The sequence below is a fragment of the Malus domestica genome, chromosome 14, assembly GCF_042453785.1.
Source record: "Malus domestica chromosome 14, GDT2T_hap1".
Taxonomy (NCBI): domain Eukaryota; kingdom Viridiplantae; phylum Streptophyta; class Magnoliopsida; order Rosales; family Rosaceae; genus Malus; species Malus domestica.
In genome coordinates this window covers 17,277,242-17,285,497 of record NC_091674.1, presented here as the reverse complement: position 1 = coordinate 17,285,497, position 8,256 = coordinate 17,277,242, and positions in this window count along the sequence as shown.

Sequence of the window (8,256 nt, the reverse complement as noted above, 5' to 3'; positions counted from 1 at the left end):
TTAAGTTTGGTTGAGACAAGTTGCCAACCATTAATATTTCTCAGTACAACTTGTGTTTGGGCACTAGCCAAACATTACATATTTACGAGTTTTTGGTTATATTATCTATGTGCCTATTGCACTGTTATAACGTACTAAAATAAGACATCGATACAAACTGGGAATTTATGTTGGATTTGATTCATCATCTATCATTCAATATTTAGAACCCTTGACTGTGGGTATGTTTACCGTGTGGTTTGCGGACTGTCATTTTGATAAGACAATTTTCCCACCATTAGGGGGAGAAAATATTGTTCCAAAAGAACGATGAGAAAATATCATTCCAGAAGAATGATGAGAAAAAACTGTTCCAGAAGAACAAAGAGAATTTGTCTTATTTTGATTCACGAAGCAATCAATGAGAAAATGAAGTAAGAATAAGTGAATGATGCAAAGAAAGTGATGAAATCACATATACTTGTTGCAAATGTGCCTACAAGAATTAATGTCCCTGTTGGACAATTTAGTGAGGCAATAAATGATTTCTCTGTTGCACGCCTGAAGCGTGGTAGACCTTTAGACTCAAAAGGTTTAGTCATTTGAAAAAAAGAAGAATATGACACTACTGAACTATTGCATTCCCGAAGCACAATTGTTGTATGCCAGAAGCATGACAGTCACCGCATGGATACAAGTCCCAGAAAGGACAATCTACGAACATGGGAATATTGACGTCTCATGCATGAAGCATGATAGACATATAGGTTCCAATGACTTAACTCTCGGAAGTGGAGATTAAAATCCAAGCTCTATAACGCTCAAGAAGAGGTTATGATCCGCATTCTCTAAACTACGACTATCCTGGGATAGATAGTGTAATGCCCTTGAAGAAGCAATAGATATCCAAAGAAATAAAAATCTTTTATGCATGCGCATGCACATGAGAATATGGGATCACGGATTGATGATAACCAATGGTAATTTTGGTTTTTATAAGTAGCTACTAAATTCATCAATGAGCTGTGTTGATATTGAGTCATGTTCTTTTTCCGTCAACAAAAATTATTGACCAAAATGGAGAAAGGCAATTCCATTCGGAAGTATGAACTTGTAAGTTCATAATACCTGCAGACAAACACAAATATACATATGCAAGCAAATATACAACAAGGATATACAAAGATATAACTTCAGGTTTATAATTATAATTGAATTAATTTATTTGGACTTCGGGCCAAATTAAAATGTGGGTGAAAAAAATATAAAACCCATTGGGCCTAAAAATAATTAGGCAGATAAAATGTGGGGCCCAACAGAAAAATGAAGTCCACGGGGTGGCGTAAACAAATGGGTGTCGTGTGACCTAGGCCCAAAATGGGGCTAGGGTGTCTCGGGTGGGACTGCAGGCCCACGGGGAAAGCATGGGGTTGGGCTGCTGCGGGCAGACCCCCAAAATATATATATTTTTTTTCACACAAAGGGCTGCATCAAGCACGCCCAAAAGAAAAAAAATCCCTTTTTTCGGGCTGGGCCGCTGCAAGCGAGCCCAAAAACAAACAAATTTTTTTTTTTTTCTCGCACGGGTTGGGCCGTGACATCTCAAAACAACAGCAGGCCCAAGGGCGCTGATGCAGGCCGAGGGACAAGAGCCTACTAGGGCTCGGGTTTTGGGATCCAAGACACCCCAGGGGCGCTGGGTGTCGGAATCGAACCAGGGGGATGCCGGCGTCGCTTCAAGCGACTGTCCTCGGGGGTTTAAGGCATGGCGAAGCATGTGGGTTCAACTGGGAATCGTAGTTGTAGACGGCGACCTTTGGTTTCGACGTCGGGGGATCCGAGAACCATCGGGGTTCAAAGAACCCGGCGGTGTTCATCGAGCTTTCTGAAAAAAAACCCATCGTCTTCGATGATGGCTATGTCCCAATCACAACTGCAGGTGTGAGTACCCAGTAATAACGGTGGTGAAGCCGTGGCCGACTTCGGGCGGCACCGTGGGTTAGGGTTTGATGCCAAAGGCATCTTTCAGATTGGAGCAAGGGTTTTGCTCCGGTGCTTCGCATCCTATTGTGGGCTCGCGTGAGCCCAGTGATGTCGGGGTCACGGGGAAGAAACCCTAGGTTTCTTGAAATTCAATTATATGCATATGAAATTCAATATATATTTCAATGAATCACATATTTATGTTGATGCATATGCAAATAATAGTTTCAATGCATGTACATATGTAAGATTCAATTCATGGTAAATATCAAATTCACATAATTGCAGCAATTTTGGTTATGAGGCATACACAATTTATGTAGAATCTAAAATATGTTAAACGTAAAGTTGGGTCATGCATCATGGTGAATGTTCATGCTATCAGGGCTTCAAAAATATCGAGTTAAAAGCCGTTGTTTTGGAAGAACTTGATTGCATGATTATATGAATGAACTGGTTTGATGCAGAAAAATTATTTCTTCAATTTCGGCTTTCATCTTCAAGCTTGTATCACGTTCAACATAAGAAGAAAAATAAATTGAATCAATAACAATATATGAATTCAATAAAATCAAGATTTAATCAATTAAAAATAATTGAAACGTAATATTCCCCTGATTCTAGACGAATAAATTCTCTTTAAATTCTTCTAAGCACAGCGTGAAGAGCGTGCTGGTAACGTGTTGTGGCCTATATTTTACAGAGATGTGCGGCAAAGAGAAGAAGAGAGATTGGAGAATAGACTTGAGGAATTGTGTGTTAATTCCCCAGTCCTTGTGCCTTTATTTATAGTAATTAGGAGGAGAGAAACTTGCTTTCCAAGTAATACAAAGTATATTAGGGAAGATCTTCTAGATCCCAAAGGATTCCTACTTTATCTCTACTTAGGATTTATACAATCACATATTGATAAGAACATATGTCACAACAAAATTATCTTATTTAATCCCTAAATCTAAATGCCCTTAAAATTAAAAACGTGTGAAAAGAAAAAGGGTGTAGAAATGTTCAAAAGAAAAAATGAGTACAAGAATTTAGTCAAGATATTGGTGTACCGAAGAGTAGGTGCATAGAAAACATGAATCTTGGTTATCGTTTACTGCATGAATGTTACGTAAAATCCAATGCAGTAATGCCAGTAAAATAGTACTCTGAGTTTTTGTATGACTAAAAAATCTCGCAGAATTTTCATTTGGTTTTGTAGCTTGCCCTTCTATAATTCTATTAGTGCCACTGACCTCTTTTTAAGGCAACCTAGGTGGGAAGGGTATATTATTTCCGTGTTGTCTTATGTTACTGATAGCGTAATACTTTTAGTATAGTCATAAAGTTGGAATAAATAAATTTTATAAATTTAAGAAGGTTATTATTAATAGAAGTATAATTTAAAAAATATTATTTATCGACTTAGAAATATTTTGAGAAGTTAGAAGGATTAGGAGATATCCTAAGGATGGATAATATGGAAATATCCAAGTTTCATGCTAAGAAGCTGTAAACATGCTTGAGCTTCAACAAGAAAGTGTTTATGTTGAAGAAGTATTACATACGTGCAAATTCAAAGACGTGGTATCAAATTCTAAAAACTAAAACATTGTCCCAAACAAGTACTTTAGTTTATCTTATGCTTTTATTTGTAATATTGCATATTTTTGTGCTTAGTAACACTATGTGGATGCATGTTTCCTTTAAACAGAACTAAGCAAAATTATAACTTATTACAATGTGGAGTTTATTCATATACATAATTGACCCAAATTGGGATCAAAATTTTTTATGACTATAAAGAGGAATCATTTATAGAATATTACTTTAGAGAAATTTTACTGTACAAGATAATACAAAACATTACACAAAATTGTATCGGTAGCTTAAGACATTACGGTTACAGAAATTCAGTTTTGTATAAGTCTCTCTACCCTTTAGAGACAATATGTGTCCTTGAGTCACACCACACCAGTGTGCGAGTGGATGAGCGTGGAGAAAATTTTCAAAATGCCCAATATTCAAATAGGTATTCTCTGTGTCATAAATAAGCAAAAGAACACATGAAGTTTTGACGAAACATTTTTGATGCTGTTCACTTTTAACGGAAAATAATATTTTTATTCTAAAAAGTCACTCTTAATACTATTTACTTACAATATTTTTTTATCATTTTAATTAAAACTTAAAATTTTCAAATCATTTTCATTAGATTTCTTTTAATTATATTATACGTGTAATATCGCTCAAATATTCGGCATTTGAGAAAATTCTCGTGAGCGCGGGTGTGAGGACTTAACACTTGAGTGGGCCCATCCGTTCATGTTCCAATCCACCGCCTAATTGTCTCAGCAGAGATGTGTCGGAGAAGGTTTTTTGGGTTTCACGAGGACGGTGATCCCACGGTGTTGGTCAGATCCATGGCCCGTACGGCTCCACACACAGCTAACATCCTATAAATTTATCCCGACTTTTGCAATGTTTTTGGTCGAAAACTTTGGACAATTCTTTGCAGCTGGCTTTTACTTTTTCTTGGTTTGACCCAAAAGAAAAAAAAAAAAAAACTTGGTAAAAGTTACCAGACTTTACTTGTACCTTCGAGGGTATTGATTCTTGACCTCTGATCAAAGTTGGATTATTGTACAAATGAGTCATTAATAATTTAGTATCGAATACATCTTACTGATTTACTTACTTGAAAGTCAAATTTAATTTTTTTTTACTTTAAAAGAAAAGAAAATATCACTAAACAAAATGATATTGTTAACTCAACAAAATAAAACATGCTAATTTCTGTGCGTGCCACTCCATTCCCAGACCAAAGGTCCATGGGAAGTGCTAAAAGTCCCAATCATGAAGAAAGAAACTAACAAAGGAACAGATGTAATTTGCGTTAAGATAAGAATAATAGAACAGAAATCACTTATCTACTGAAGTTATGAATAATTATATTAGGTTATTTCAATCACCAAATCTTTGTTTAGAAATATAAAAATCAAGATCTAATGGTTAAAATATCAAATAAAGATATTTCGACTTTTTGGAGTTACAATGAACAAAGTACTTGTCTACTTTTATTCTATTACAATAACCCCTTAACAACTCTTTAAAAAACACGAGCGATTGTGGCACTTGTCACAATCTCAATGATCTATTTACTCTAACCTAATTGTCATCACCAAAGACACTATGATTTGCAATACCCCCACCCCACCACCACCTTTCCATTATTGCTTATGCAACTGTTGTTTTATTTATTTAAGTTTTATGCCAGCAAAAAATTGCCGTCTTCAATCTTAATAAATTTGTATATACAACATAATTAAACTTCTTTGATCGACGACCAAAGCCACACGCTCACGGAGGACCAGTTTGGGATTGCTGGGCTTTTAAAAAAAACTGTTCTACTATATCTCAAGAATAATCACCTGCAAAATAAAGTAGTTGAGTGATGGACAAATTGTATTTTTAAAAGTGCTGAGAGTATGAAAAGCAATGTAAAAGCTTTGGATAAATTTTAATGTAAAAGTTGTATAATTGTATATAACAACAAAAAAAGACAAGATAGTGTGTGTAATATCCCACATCGCCCAAGTAAGAGGATCCTGTAAGCCTTATATGTATATTCTCATCTCTACCTAGCACGAGGTCTTTTGGGAGCTCACTGGCTTCGGGTTCCGTAGGAACTCCGAAGTTAAGCGAGTTTGTGCGAGAGCAATCTCAGGATGAGTGACTCACTGGGAAGTTCTCGTGTGAGTTCCCAAAAACAAAACTGTGAGGGCGTGGTTGGGGCCCAAAGCAGACAATATCATGCTAGGGTGGAGTCAAGCCTGGGATGTGACAATTTGGTATCAAAGCCAATCCCTGGTCAGAAGTGTGTTGATGAGGATGTCGGGCCCCTAAGGGGGGTGGATTGTAACATCCCACATCACCCAGGGAAGAGGATCCTGTAAGCCTTATATGTATATTCCCATCTTTACCTAGCACGAGGCCTTGTGTGAGCTCACTGGCTTTGGGTTCCGTAAGAACTCAGAAGTTAAGTGAGTTCGCGCGAGAGCAAGCTCAGGATGAGTGACCCACTAGGAAGTTCTCGTGTGAGTTCCCAAAAACAAAACTGTGAGGGCTTGGTCGGGGCCTAAAGCGGACAATATCGTGCTACGGTGGAGTCGAGTTCGGGATGTGGTAGGGGCCCGGGCCGGGATGAGACAGTGTGGGTGATGACGATAACAATGGTGGCGAGTATAATGGTTGTGATGGTGACGATTGTGGTTGTGTATTAATGGTGGCAGATGTGTTTATAGTGGTGGTGGCGGTGGTCGTGGTGGCAACGATGATAGTTCTAGTTCTTGTGGTGGTGGTGGTGCCAGATAAGGTTTTTGTGGTGGTTGTAGTGGTGGTGGTGTCATGTTTGTGGTGTGGCGGTAGTGGCAATAATGGTAGTAATGGCAATGGTGGTGTAAGAGGTTAGTTTTGTAATGGTAGGTGGTTGTCACTTTATTCTCCAATGATAAAATGTGTCCTAAATAATGTAGTGGGAAAGTATCTTTAAGATGCTGAGATATCTTAAAGATACTTGAGAAATAATCCCGAAGTTATTATCTAATTAATAATATATTGAAATTATCTTGTGAAATCCTTGATTAGATTTAATAATGATTCATTAAATGATGAAGTTGGTCTTCAACAAGGAAATCTTTAAAGATAAGATTTAGTTATTAATCCCATATAAGAAAAGCTTGGAGAAGTCGTAGTCAGCATCTTAGGTCTTCTTGGAAGTTGAACTGCAGGCGAAACGGATGTGTGCCTCGCTAATTTAATGAGGCATTCTTGTCACTTGTGGGTAAAAGTCCACGTGTCAACTCTAGGATATTTCGTATCATTTTTTGCTATACAAATACCCTCACACATGCTGTGCTGCGCGTAGGAGTTGTAGAAGTCTTCTAGGAGATGGAGTTGCCTATAGAATTTATTTAATTCTACCTTAAGTAGGGGAGTAAATAAACCTAGAGAGCAATTATCTTCAGAACAAGAAAGAGAAAAAATATGAAGATATTGTTCCCCTCCTCCAATTTTCTTCTTTGTTTGCCTTTTAAAGAGTCAATCTTTGTTGTTGTTGTTATGCTAAAAGGTAAGAAAAAAGTTTTTTTCTTCTTCCTGCTGCTGTCTTGGGGCAGCTCATGACTAGTGGGCTGGCTGTTGTGGGTGGCACAATAGCATGGGCTGCCTAATAGTAGGCATCAACATGTCTCGAATAAGGTCGAGGAATGGATGGTGTGAAGGATGATTTTGTGAAAACATGTTCATTTGAATAACATCTATAGCATGCATTTAACAATTAAAAGGTGGAAACATGCTTGCATGCATTCAAAAACAAAACATTACCCATGAAATTCAAAGCCTAGTAGATTGGTGAACCAAGAATCAACTCAAAACAAAGTGAGTTGAGATTTATACCTTTGTAGATTCCTCTTTGCATAAGCAAAGGCTAATCACCCAAAGAGAGGGCCTTCATTCCTTGCATCTAAAATCTATGGATTTGGATGGATGAAAAGGTTTCTCCAAGTTCCCAAAATTGAGAACCTCTAAGTCTCCACACCAAGGAGAGATTGGAGAAGAAAATGAGTGACCTTGGAGTAGTAGTATGGCTAGATACACCCTCCAAGGGGCCGGCCTCTTTAGAGAGAAATGGAGAGACATGTTCTCTCCAATTTTCTCCAAAACAAACCCTAAATGAATTTTGGCTATAAAGTCATATTTATACCTTAATTCATTGGAGTGGCAAACTTGTAAATAAGTCCAAAACCCACTCCAAAAGCATCATGACCGGCCTTGGGGTTTCATTGGGCCTTTTAGGCCTTTTGAATCATTATTCATTAAGTTGTCATACAACTTAAGTCAATGGGCTTGACGTTCGAAGCCTATTGGGCCTTAAGGTCCAAAACTATCCCGAGGTCTTCAACGAACTTATTCGTTTGATTAATTAACATATTAATTAATCCTTGCCATAAATAATTAAACCATTTAATTATTCTTACTCATCTCCATTGTTTCTTCAATCTCCACCTTACACGGTGTACAATCCATTAGGTTCCTTTTAGCGAGGCAGTGGGCGATTAAAACCATTTTACATCAATTGTGAATTGAAACTTACTTTCAATTCTCCCTTTAGTGATTACACACGTTTAGGGCTTCCACAAACCATGAGTGACACCTAGCAGCATATCATGGTTACCCAAGCTAATCAGAAGAGGTGGAGAACCTATTCAGTTTAGGATTACAAATGCAATACGGTATTTCTCTAATACAATA